The following is a 14136-nucleotide window of genomic DNA, read 5'->3' on the forward strand; positions in this document are numbered from 1 at the left end:
GTAAGACCATTTACTGAGGAAAGGGAGCAGAGACTTCATAATGGCTTCCAGGAAAGAGGTAAAAGTTTGGGCTAAATAGTAAGTGGGGTAGGTGAAAGAACTGACAAAGGTCAAGCAAAATATTTTTAAATTGAATCACTACTTAATGCAGTAATCATCATAGCTAACACTTAACAAAACAAAACCTTTTCCTTTTTTTTTTTCTCACTTTGGGTAGCAAAACCTTTTCTTGCTATTATTCAATTTCTGTCACTTTATAGCAAAATGTGTGAATTGGTAGTCTATGTATATATTGTTTGCACTTCCTCACCCCATTTGCTCTCAGTACACTCCCAATCCAGCTTACATAATCATTGCTCTGTGGAAGCTGTTCTCATCAAAGATACAATGACATCTATGGTAGCACACTCAAAGGACAAGTCTTTCTGAGCTTTATGCTGGCCTCCAGAACTCAATGATGATGCTGTCTTTTTTTTTTTTTAAGTCATCTTCATTCTTTTTTTTATTATTATTAATATTAAATCCTAGCTGTGTACATTAATGCTATCATGGGGCACCATACACTGGTTTTATAAACAGTTTGACACTTTTTTTTTTTTTTTTTTGTAGAGACAGAGTCTCACTTTATGGCCCTCGGTAGAGTGCCGTGGCCTCACACAGCTCACAGCAACCTCCAACTCCTGGGCTTAAGCGATTCTCTTGCCTCAGCCTCCCGAGAGTTTGACACATTTTCATCACACTGGTTAACATAGCCTTTCTGGCATTTTCTTAGTTATTGTGTTAAGACAGTTATATTCTACATTTACTAAGTTTCACATGTACCCTTGCAAGATGCACCGCAGGTATAATCCCACCTATCACCCTCCCTCATCCCATCCACCCCCCTCCCTCCGCTCCTTCTCCCCCTTCCCCATTTTCTTAGGTTATAACTGGGTTATAGCTTTCATATGAAAGCCATAAATTAGTTTCATAGTAGGGATGAGTACATTGGATACTTTTACTTCCCTTCTTGAGATACTTTACTAAGAAGAATATGTTCCAGCTCTATCCATGTAAACATGAAAGAGGTAAAGTCTCCATCTTTCTTTAAGGCTGCATAATATTCCATGGTGTACAAATACCAAAATTTATTAATCCATTCGTGGATTGAGAGGCACTTGGGCTTTTTCCATGAATTAGCAATTATGAATTAGGATGCAATAAACATTCTGGTACAAATACCTTTGTTATAATGTGATTTTTGGTCTTCTGGGTATATATCTAGTAGAGGAATTAGAGGATAGAATGGCAGATCTATTTTTAGATCTCTAAGTATTCTCCAAACATCTTTACAAAAGGAACATATTAATTTGCATTCCCACCAGCACTATAGAAGTGTTCCCTTTTCTCCACATCCACACCAACATTCTGGTCTTGAGATTTTGAGATATGGGCTAATCTTACTGGAGTTAGATGGTATCTCAAGGTAGTTTTGATTTGCATTTCTCAGATGATTAAAGATGCTGAGCATTTTTTCATATGGCTGTAGGCCGTGTGCCTGTCTTCTTCAGAGAAGTTTCTCAAGTCCCTTGCCCAGTTTGCAATGGGACCACTTGTTCTTTTCTTGCTTATACGTTTGTGTTCTCTGTGGATTCTGGTTATTAAACCTTTGTTGGAGACATATACTACAAATATCTTCTCCCATGCTGAGGGCTGTCTGCTTGCTTTACTTACTGTGTTTTTGGCTGTGCAGAAGCCTTTTAGTTTGATCAGGTCACAGTAGTGTATTTTTGAAGCTGCTTCAATTGCTCGGGGGGTCCTCCTCATAAAATACTTGCCCAAACCGACTTCTTCAAGTGCTTTCCCTGGACTCTCTTCTAGTATTTTTATAGTTTCATGTCTTAAGTTTAAATCTTTAATCCAGTGAGAGTCTATCTTAGTTAATGGTGAAAGGTGTGGGTCCAGTTTCAATCTTCTACAGGTTACCAGCCAATTCACCCAGCACCATTTGTTAAATAGGGGATCTTTTCCCCACTGAAAGTTTTTAATTGGCTTGTCAAAGATCAAATAACGGTAAGTAGCTGGATTCATCTCTTGGTTCTCTATTCTGTTCCATACATCTACTTCTCTGTTTTTGTGCCAATACCATGCTGTTTTAATCACTATCGATTTATAGTGTAGTCTGAGGTGTGGTAGTGTGATTCCTCCTGCTTTGTTTTTATTTCCGAGTAATGTCTTGGCTATTCTAGGTTTTTTCTGATTCCATATAAAATGAAGTATTGTTTTTTCAAGATCTTTAAAGTATAATAGTGGAGCTTTAATAGGGATTGCATTAAGATCGTATATTACTTTGGGTGGTATGGACATTTTAACAATGTTGGTTCTTCCCAAACATGAGCATGGTATGTTTTTCCATTTCTTAACCTTTTCAGCTATTTCTTTTCTTAGAGTTTCATAGTTCTCTTTATAGAGATCCTTCACGTCCTTTGTTAGATAAACTCCCAAATATTTCATCTTCTTTGGCACTACTGTGAACGGAATAGAGTCCTTAACTGATCTTTCAGCTTGACTGTTCTTGATATATATAAAGGCTACCGATTTATCAGCATTGATTTTGTAACCTGAGATGCTGCTGTATTCCTTGATCACTTCTAAGAGTTTTGTATTAGAATCCCTGGTGTTTTCCAGATATGCAATCATATCATCTGTGAAGAGCGAAAGTTTGATCTCTTCTGACCCTATATGGATACCCTTGATCACCTTTTCTTCCCTAATTGTGGTGGCTAAAACTTCCATTACAATGTTAAAGAGCAGTGGAGACAATGGGAAGCCTTGTCTGGTTCTTGATTTGAGTGGAAATGATTTCAATTTAACTCCATTCAATACGATGTTGGCTGTGGGTTTGCTGTAGATGGCCTCTATCAGTTTAAGAAATGTCCCTTCTATACCAATTTTCTCAAGTGCTCTGATCATGAAAGGAAGCTGGATATTATCAAAAGCTTTTTCTGCATCAATTGAGAGAATTATGATTCTCTTTGGTCTTTTTTTAATTTGTTTATGTGCTGAATTAGAATTGTAGATTTATGTATATTAAACCAGCCTTGAGACCCTGGGATAAAACCAACTTAGTCATGATGTATAATTTGTTTGATGTGTTGCTGGATTCTGTTTATTAGGACCTGGTTGAACATTTTTGCATCTATATTCATTAGTGATATTGGTCTATAATTTTCTTTTCTTGTTGGGTCTTTTCCTGGTTTGGGGATCAGGGTGATGTTTGCTTCATAGAATGTGTTGGATAGTCTTCCTTCTTTTTCTACATTTTAGAACAGGTTGAATAATACAGGTACTAATTCCTCTTTAAAGGTCTGGTAGAATTCTGACGTGAAGCCATCTGGTCCCAGGCTTTTCTTTTTAGGGAGATTTCATATGGTTGATGCTATTTCAGAACTTGATATGGGCCTGTTCAACATTTCCACTTGATTCTGGCTAAGTCTTGGAAGGTGACATGCTTCCAAGTATTGGTCAATTTCCTACACATTTTCATATTTCTAAGAGTAAAGTTTCTTGTAATATTCATTAAGGATTTTTTGAATTTCTGGGAGTCTGTTGTTATTTCGTCTTTGTCATTTCTGATTGATGAGATTAGAGATTTTACTCTTTTTTTCCTGGTTAGGTTAGCCAAAGGTTTATCTATTTCATTGACCTTTTCAAAAAACCAACATTTTGATTTATTGATCTGTTGTATAATTTTTTTTGTTTTCAACGTCATTTAATTCTGCTCTAATTTTGGTTATTTCTTTTCTTCTACTGAGTTTGGGGTTGGAATGTTCTTCCTTTTCCAGTTGCTTGAGATGTCCCATTAAGTTGTTAACTTCCTCTCTTTACATTCTCTTGAGGAAGCCTTAAAGTGCTATAAATTTCCCTCTTAGGACAGCCTTTGCAGTATCCCAGAGGTTCTAATAATTCTTGTCTTCATTGTCATTTTGTTCCAAAAATTTGGCAATTTCCTTCTTGATCTCGTCTCTGACCCAGCTATCATTCAGCATAATTTTATTTAACTTCCAAGTTTTTATATGAGTATGCAGGTTCCTATTGTTACTGAGTTCAACTTTTATTCCATGTTGGTCCGAGAGGATGCAAGGAAAAATTTCTATTCCTTTAAATTTACTGAGGTTAGACTTGTGACCTAAGATGTGATCAATTTTGGAGTATGTTCCATGGGCTGATGAGAAGTATGTGTATTCAGTTTTGTTGGGATGAAATGTTCTGTAGATGTCTGCTAAATCCAAAAGTTGGGGGTTACATTTAAATCTAAAATTTCTTTGATTAGCTTCTTATTAGAGGATCTATCCAACACTGCCAAAGGAGTTTTGAAATCTCCAACTATTATGGAGCTGGAGGAAATCAAGTTGCTCATGTCTGTTAGTGTTTCTCTTATAAATTGAGGTGCATTCCGGTTTGGTGCATAAATATTCATAATTGAAATCTCATCACATTGAGTATTACCCTTAACAAATATGAAGTGATCATTCTTATCCTTCCTTACTTTTATTGGTTTAAAGCCTATTGTGTCTGGAAATAGAATTGCAACACCTGCTTTTTTCTGATTACCATTTGCCTGAAATATGGACGACCATCCTTTCACCCTGAGTCTATATTGTCTTCTAAGGTAAGATGTGACTCTTATATGCAGCAAATATCTGCCTAAGTTTTTGTATCCAGTCTTCCAATCTGTGCCTCTTTAGAGGACAGTTTAAGCTGTTCACATTAATGGAGAATATTGATAAGTCTGGTAAAATTTGGGGTATTGTGTTTTTCGAAAGTCCAGTGGACATTTTTAATCCTTTTGCCACTGTGGAAGTTGAAGTTGGATCAAAAGTTTCTGAGTGAGTTTATTTTTATGGTAGAGGATTTGGCTGGTCATTGTGGAGGATAGGTCTGAGAATATCCTGAAGAGCTAGTTTGGTTATGGCAAATTTCTTTAACATATGAATTTCATCAAAGTATTTAATTTCTCCATTATAAATGAAACTCAGTTTAGCTGGTTACAGGATCCAGGGTTGAAAGTTATTTTCTTTTAGGAGATTAAAAGTCGATGACCATCGACTTCTGGCTTAAAAAGTTTCAGCAGAGAAATCTGCAGTCATTCTAATATTCTTCCCTTTGTAAGTAATGGATTTCATATGTCTGGCTGTTTTCAGAATTTTCTCTTTCATATTAACACTAGTGAAGTTAATTATGATATACCTAGGGGATGTCTTATTGGGATTGAGTCATGCTGGGGTTCTGAAACTGTCTGCAATCTGAATTTCAGAATCCTTTGGCATGTCTGGAAAATTCTCTTTCATATTTCATGGAGAACGGCCTTGTACCTTTCGAGGCCACTTCATCACTTTCAGGGATTCCAATGAGGCGGATATTAGCCTTCTTCGAATTATTCCAGAGCTCTCTAAGACAATGATCCATTTTTACTGTACATTTCTCTTCCTCTTTCAGAGTTTGGGAGCATTCAGAAGCTTTGTCTTCAATGTCAGAAATCCTTTCTTCTGCTTGCTGTATTCTATTACTGAGGGATTCTACTGTATTTTTCAGATCTTTGAGGGCTGCAAATTCTTGCTTCAGTGTATCTAAATCTTTGGTGGTTTTGTCTTTAAATTCGTTAAATTCTTGAGACAACTTTTGAATTTCTCCTCGAATTTCTAATTCTGACTTTTGAATTGCTCTTTGAATTTCTAATTCCAAATTTTCCTCCATTCTATTAATCTTGTTTGCAATCCAAATTCTGAATTCGATTTCTGACATCTTGGCCAGCTGTTTATGAATGGGATCTTCAGTTACATCTGCCATATCTTTCCTTGCAGGGGTTGATCTATTCTGGTTATTCACGTTACCAGAGTTTTTCCGCTGATTCTGCCCCATGATTATTTTACACCATTTGACTTTTCTGCTGGAGCTTTGTTGAGAACCCGCACAGTGCTACGGCCTGAGAAACTGGGGACCTGTTTGCTGTGGTGGGGCTAAGTGATACTGTCTTGTTTTCAGCTGGTCTCTGTTCGACCCTAGTGAAACAGTTACTCTGGGTTGAAGTCTCAGCTGTGGAGAAATACCAGCAATTAAGTCACCCCGTCCCCCACAGGCAGAAATTGGAAAAGGAATATCAAACCTTCCTACAACCACACACCCAGGGCAGTACTTGAATAGTCCTCAGGTGATTGGCTCAGTTCAAAAGGTCCAAATCAATTGTCTCAGTGAGCACCTGTCTCAGGTGTGAGAGTTTCAAAGGTCTCTGGGAACTGGATCACAGGGGTCTGGTGACAACTCAAATATAACTTGCTCTGGTCCTCCGTGAAGTCAGGAGGCCCCACCCAGCAAACAGTGTAGTCTGGGAAGGTTGATGCCTCCTTCCCCACCTTGCATCTCTGTCACACGCAATCACTGATGGTCCCGTAGGGCTGTGACTCAGTTGCCTCCAGTGAGCAGATACTCCAGGGGTTTGCACCTGCCTGAATCACAAGGGAATCTGTATTTGATCAGCCAGGCCACTGCTCTCTGCCTCTATCCAGCAGGGGGTGGTAAGGCCTGACAACCTCAGGCACTTGATTGAGGCTGGGGGGGTGTTCACTCAGTTCCAGGCCCGCCCCTGATTGATGTTACTGGCAGAACAGAACAACTTTGTGAGAATTTGTTTCTGTCCCTAATAAATTCCTCTGCAGAAGAGAAGTTGTTTTGAGTTCCCAGAACCTGTGCCTCGGGCCCTGTCTTTACTCCTGCAGGTTTGTGTTCATAGTACTGTCAGCTCTAGCCTCCTGCCTTCCTTTGTCTATGGGCTGATGATCCCCTGAGGGCCGGGTGTGTCTTAGGCTCAGTAAAGCGAACCTTTGGGTCAGCCCTGCCCTGGGAATTTCCCAGCTCTTTTCTAGTCCCCATGCTCCACCCGGGCCGGTACCACCACAGGAAAACCCTTTACTCACGGGGCCTGTGTTTCAGTCCCAGATCTGTTCCATGGTGGTTGCCATCTGAGAAGATGCCCAGCCTCCTCTGGTTGCCCAGGGAGACAGGGGTTGTGGCTTTGGAATAGCTGAGGGTGGGCCCTATTGTTGCCAAAAACGGCTGCTGCTCTGCACCTCGGGGCACTGCCACTCCAGTGTGGTTCCTTCTCAGCCGACTGTCATCTCCTCACTCCCATGCTGCAGAGTCAGCACTGACCAGTGGCAGTTCAGGCCCTGTCCACATCCCTCGAGAAATCACCCAAGAATCTGGACTCCTGTGGGACAGGCTTCCAGACCTCAGAGTGAGTGTGGAGAGGAGTGCTGGGAGCTCAGAATTGCAGGTCGAAACACCAAATTCATTGAGTCCAAATGAGCCAATAAACAGATAAAAAGTCTACAAGATACACAAGCCCACAGATGCACAAACAGTCAGAAACACAGAGACATACAGACAACAACAACAACCACAACAACAAAAAATCAACTACCACAAAAATAATGTTAATCATAAAATAATTGAGAAAAACGGTAAAAAACATACAAAGAAAATGAACAAACAAACAAAAAACCCTCTAGAAATCTGATGTTAGCACTCTCAGAAACCATAAGAAGGGAAGAAGAGGAAAAGAGAAGGGAAAAATAAAAAGTGGTGTTCATAAAAATGTTAAAAAAAAAAGAAAGAAAAAATAAAAATAAAAAATATATAAAAATAATAAAAATTAACAATAGTTCCTCCAAGAAAATGATGAGGAAAAAAAAGGCACCAACCACAAAAATATTATTCTTGTATATATGTAGAAATATACATCTATATGTATGAGGTAGGGATCAACTTTAGTAGGAATATATTTATAATGCAATATATTTTTTGGACACCAGGTGGCACTGTGAGTGGTTCCCAGGCTTATATCTGATTCACTGTTTATACTGTTACCACAGTAACCACCCTACCTGGCTGATTGCCATTTTGGAGTTTCGGTAAAAGTTTTTTTACCTAATTGTTGTGCAACCTCAGCTGCTCTTTTCCAGACAGCACTCCTACCCCACCTCCCAACTTAGTGCAGAAGTCCCTGCTTTAAAAATCTTTCCACTCTGCTCCCACATTCTCCTGCACACTGGCAACTGCAATTGGCTGTGGGGGAGGGTGCTGGCAGCCAGCGGTCTTGCTGCTGCCAGCTAGTGTGGCTGCTGCTGGCTCCCGAGGCTTCTGCCGGGTCCCGCGGGTGTTGCCTGGTCTTGCTGCTGCCATGGCTGTAGCGCACAGAAATCTTATACTCAATTTTTGTGGCTCTGGAGTTTTGAGTCCAGCCACCCACCAGTTCGCCACACAGTCTGAACTGCTAGCCCACACCAATATTCCCCACCAGGAATGGTCCGGTCTATTTAATCACTCCTGTTGTTCTGGGGGAAGGTGTCCACCATTTTGGAGAATTCAAAATGTCTGTTACCAGGCAGGATCCCTTCACTTCAATTTTCCCTTCAATTTTCCATCGGGTTGCTTAGTTCCTTGTGATTCTGAGGGGCTCCCCTTTTGGGTGCCAAACTCTGCTCAGGAATAAGTTTTCGTCAGTTGAGTTTTGCCAGGAATTGCAAGCTGCTGTTCTCTGTGAGGGAGGGGCCTGCTGGCCAGCATGGCCAAGCAGGGAAAATCTCTACAACAGAGTCCATAGTTTTAAATTACACCTCATATATAGCAATCCACCAATTCGCTGCGTGTCTCTAGGTGTCTGTCCACACCAATAATCCACACGGGGAAAAGGTCCAGACCCCCTTTCCTCTCACCTGATGACTTGGGAGAGGTGGGCTACACATCCATCCCGTCCGCCATCATGCTCCACCTCGTCATCTTCCAATGATGCTGTCTTTTATAAATGTGTTCTATAACAGAACTTTCTCCTGGTTTCCTCAGTTTCAATCTCCTTTGCTAACTCTCCCTCTTCTTTCAGATCCTGAATGAATAGGATGTTTAGCCCCTATCTTAAGCATTTTTGCTTATGACAACTTCACTTGTTCTTTAGAAGATTTCATCCAGTTCTATCCATGGCTTTAAATGTGTCCATACACCAATGACTACAAAACGTTTTCCTCCAGCCCACACCTGTCCACAAAATCTCAGACTTATGTATGCATTAATAAGTATTTCAAACATATTATAGTTAATGGAATTCTTGATTTCTTTTCCCCAAAACTGTTCTTTCTTGTCTTTCTTATTTAGTAAATGACATCACCACACAGCTACTTGTTCTTACCAAAAATTCATTAACTATCACCAAAATATATCCCAAATTTGTCCATTTCTCTCCAATTATAATTGCCACAATAATGCTGTATAAAAACCAAACCAAAACTAAATAGTTCATAAGCTTAGATTTTTCTTGCTCACAGTTCTTTGAGTTGGCCACAACAATTCTGCTCCAGGCGAGAGGGTATAGCTACCTGGAAATGGTCTTTCCATGACAGACCATGAAGTGCAAGAAACAAGATAAACCACTAAGTACACTTAAAGTCATCATTTGCATCATACTTTCTCACCTCTATTGACCAAAACAACCCACACCCAATCTCAAAATCAGTGCACCAAGCAAATATACTTCCACCCAAAGTGGAGGAGGAAAGAAGTGAATATGTATTGAACAATAACTCATTCTAAGCCACCATTACCTCTTGCCTGGACTGAAAAGTAACTTTATAATTAGTCTACCATCTTTCTTTGTCTTCTGTGTACTGCATCCTATAGTAGATCTTATAAAATTGGAAATTTAATAAAAACATACTTCTTACAACCATTCAATGACTTTGTACCTCTTTTAAAATAAAAATCAATTCCTTGCCATTACCTATAGGAACATATGTCATCAGATTTATGCCTACCTCTCTCATGCAGATTCCCCTGTCAAGATGAGAAAGGAAAGGAGAGAGATGAAATGATCTCCTCAGGGACATAGATTTGAGAAAGGAGGTCACAGTTTCAATATATTTCTAAGATGAGAAAACAGTAGTATGCTTCTCTCTGCCATTATACAACAGCCACAATGTCTTCCTTTAGGACCTTGAATAAACCAATGCTTGTTCTTCAACAGAGCCGTTGCCCTGCCAGGACTTTTTTCTTTCCCAGATCTTCACAATACTGCCAGAGATGTGCTATAACTGGCCTGCAACAACTTTGAAGAATTGATGTTTAAATTTTCAGGAATTTTGCAATCCAGACATTCAATGCTTGGTAGCCTAAAATCAGCCAAGGTGGGAATATTTATACCAGGAAGGTCAGGACATACTATAGATCAGGCATATTTTTTCCAGAGCAAATTTACCAAAATACAGTACTTCTTGTCTTTCAGATTGCAGATCAAATATATTTTCCTCAGAGACTCATTCATGACATTGTTTTTACATCAAAATTATGTCTCCACCATTAATAAATTACATTATTCTATTTCCTTACTTGTATCATATTTTTTCATTATCTGTTTTTACTTTAATTGCTATTTGCCTATCTATTTACTCCCAAAAGGATGTAAAGTTCATTTATTCACAACTATATGATAGAGTGCCTTGCATTTAATAGATGCTCGAAAAATTCTTAGTGCATAAATAAATTTTCTTATTCTAACCCACATATAACATTATCAGCAGGCCAAAATATTAATGGCATAAATAAAATAATTTATTAATGTATTTACTAGGTACAGAAATAATGAATTTCAGATTCTATGTCAGGAAGGGAAAAGGCATTTGCACTAAACTGGTTATTTGAATACTTCAGATTTCAATTTATAGATTTTTTTTTCCTTCTCTAAATTCTTGTAAATAATTATTATCTTCAATATGGTAAAATCGTTTAACTAATGAATTTTTATTGATTACTTCCTTTACCTATCTTCAGGAATAAGAAAAAAAAAAACATCATATGCACTTACCAAAAGATTATACTTCATAATACCACAAAGAGGTAATCATTTATTTATTGAATAAATGTTCTTATGCCTAATCTAGCATATTAGTCATTCAGTAAATGTTTGCTGAATGTGATAAATGGAACTGAGCCAAGAACTATGAGCAGAGCTGAATTAAATGCATGAGAATATAAAGTTGTCAATGACATCAGAAAAAGAGTTGAAGGGTGGAGACAAGATGGCTGACTGAAGCCAGCTTTCCACAGAGGCCCCCGTCCAGAAGGAGAGTTAAAGGACAGAAATTTAGCAAGTAATCTGGTAGATTAGAGCTGTACCAAGAGAGAAGGTTGAAGAATGCACATCAACCATGCTGAGGCTAGCTACGACCCCAAGGATACAAACAAAAGGTAAAAAATCCATCACCAAGCAGACGGGAGTCCCCTCCACCATGAGAATGGTTCAGAGTGCCCACAAACAAATGAGCAGAGTTCAAAGGTCCTCCCACTACACTCTATGGGAGAGACCCTCTAAAAACTGAACCTGCCTCCCCTACTAGGGTGTCACGGTGTTCTCCTGCCAGGCATAAAACTGTATATATTCTCTACCTGCAACTCTGAGCTCCCAGCACTCCCCTCCACTCTCACTCTGAGGTCTGGAGGCCTGTCCCCCAGGAGTCCAGATACTTGGGTGATTTCTCAAGGGGTGTGGACAGGGCCTAAAATGCAGCTCATCAATGCTGACTTGCCCCATGGGAGTGAGGAGAGGATGGTCGGCTGAGAGGGAACCATACCAGAGCAGCGGTGCCCCCAGGCGCAGAGCAGCAGCCATCATTTGGCAAAAATAGGGCTCACTCCCGGATATTCCAAAGTCACACCCCCTGCCTCCCTGAGCAACCAGAGAAGGATGGGCATCTAATCAAGTGGCAACCACACAGAACTGATCTGGGACAGAAATGCTGGCCCCATGAGTAAAGGGTTTGCCTGAGGTGGTACTGGCCTGGGTAGAGCGGGGGGACGAGAAATGCACATGCAGAGCCGGGAAGTTCCCAGGGTGGCACTAAACCAGAGGACCACTTTACTGAGCCAAAGACACACCTGGCACTCAGAGGATCATCAGCCTATAGACAAAGGAAGACAGGAGGCTAGAACTGACAAGTAACCGAATAAAAACCTGCAAGAGCAAATTCAGGACCTGAAGGGCAGGCTCTGGGAACTCAAAACAGCTTCTCTTCTGCAGGGGAATTTAGCAGGTACAGAAAAAGTTCCTGCAAAGTTGTTCTGTTCTCTTCTGTCAGTAACGTCAATCAGGGGCAGGACTGGAACTGAGAGAACACCCCCCCCAACCTCCATCAAGTGCCCGAGGTTATCAGGCCTCACCACCCCCTGCTAGATAGAGGCAGAGCGGCATTGAAGACAAATAGATTTCCTTGTGATCCAGGCTGGTGCAAACCCCTGGAGTATCTGTTCACTACAGGCAACTGGTTCACAGCCCTGTGGGGCTATCATTGACTGGGTGTGACAGAGGCACAAGGTGGAGAAGGAGGCATCAACCTTCCCAGACTGATCTATTTGCTGGGTCGGTCCTCCAGACTCCACAGAACACCGAAGCAAGCCATATCTGAGTAGTCACGAGACCTCTGTGATCCAGTTGCCAGAGACCTTTTAAACTCTCCCACCTGAGACAGGTGCTGACTGCGACAATTTATTTGGACCTTTTGAACTGAGCCAATTGCCTGAGGACTACTCAGGTGGTGCTTTGGGTGTGTGGTTGTAGAAAGGTTTGATTTTCCTTTTACAATTGTTGCCTGTGGGGGGGGCGGGAGGACTTAATTCCTGGTATTTCTCCACAGCTGAGACTTCAACCCAGAGTAACTGTTTCACTAGGGTCTAGCAAAACCAGCTGAAAACAAGACAGAACCACTTAGCCCCACCACACCAAACAGGTACCCAGTATCTCAGACCATAGCACTGTGTGGGTCCTTGACAAAGCTCCAGGGGGAAATCAAACAGTGTAAAACAATCATGGGGCTGAATCAGTGGAAAAACTCTGGTAACATGAATAACCAGAATAGATCAACCCTCTCCCAAGGAAAGATGTGGCAGATGTAACTGATGATCCAATTCATTAACAGCTGGCCAAGATGAAAGAAATCGAATTCAGAATTTGGATTGCAAACAAGATTAATAGAATGGAGGAAAATCTGGAAATAGAAATTCGAGGACCAATTCAAAAGTCAGAATTAGAAATTTGAGGAGAAATTCAAAAGTTGTCTCAAGAATTTAATGAATTTAAAGATAAAACCACCAAAGATTTTGACACACTGAAGCAAGAATTTGGAGCCCTCAAAGAGCTAAAATATACAGTAGAATCCCTCAGTAACAGAATCGAGCAAGCAGAAGAAAAGATTTCTGACATTGAAGACAAAGACTTTGCACCCTCCCAAACTCTCAAAGAGGAAGAGAAATGGAGAGCTAAAATGGATCATTCTCTCAGAGAGCTCTGGGATAATTCAAAGAAGGCTAATATCTGCCTCATTGGAATCCCTGAAAGCGATGAAGTGGCCTCACAGTACACAGAGGGCTTTCTCCATGAAATTATGAAAGAGAATTTTCCAGACATAACTAGAGATTCTGAAATTCAGGTAACAGAAAGTTTCAGAATCCCATCACAACTCAATCTGAATAAGACATCCCCCAGGCATATCATAATTAACTTCACTAAACTTAATTTGAAGGAGATAATTCTGAAAGCAGCCAGCCATAAGAAATCCATTACCTACAAAGGGAAGAATATTAGAATGACTGCAGATCTCTCTGATGAAACTTTTCAAGCCAGAAGAGGGTGGTCATCGACTTTTAATCTCCTAAAGCAAAATAACTTTCAACCCCGGATCCTGTATCCAGCTAAACTGAGTTTCATTTATGATGGAGAAATTGAATATTTTAATGACTTTCATATGTCAAAGAAATTTACCATAACCAAACTAGCTCTTCAGGATATTCTCAGACCTATCCTCCATAATGACCAGCCCAATCCTCTACCACAAAAGTAAACTCACTCAGAAATTTTTGATCAAACTCCAACCTCCACAGTGGCAAAAGGATTAAAAATGTCCACTGGACTTTCGAAAAACCCAATACCCAAAATTTTACCAGACTTATCAATATTCTCCATTAACATGAACGGCTTAAACTGTCCTCTAAAGAGGCACAGGTTAGCTAACTGGATACAAAAAGTCAGGCAAGATATTTGCTGCATACAAGAGTCACATC

At 40.1% G+C, this 14136-nt stretch overlaps 1 protein-coding gene across 1 annotated transcript in view; it reads right to left on the reverse strand.

Annotated features, from left to right (window-relative positions):
* IQCM (IQ motif containing M) overlaps window positions 1-14136 on the reverse strand; it is a 474905-nt gene that overhangs the window by 395207 nt on the left and 65562 nt on the right. The gene's annotated exons all lie outside the window — the stretch shown is intronic.

Source organism: Nycticebus coucang, chromosome 1, assembly GCF_027406575.1.
Source record: "Nycticebus coucang isolate mNycCou1 chromosome 1, mNycCou1.pri, whole genome shotgun sequence".
In the NCBI taxonomy this organism is placed as follows: Eukaryota; Metazoa; Chordata; class Mammalia; order Primates; family Lorisidae; genus Nycticebus; species Nycticebus coucang.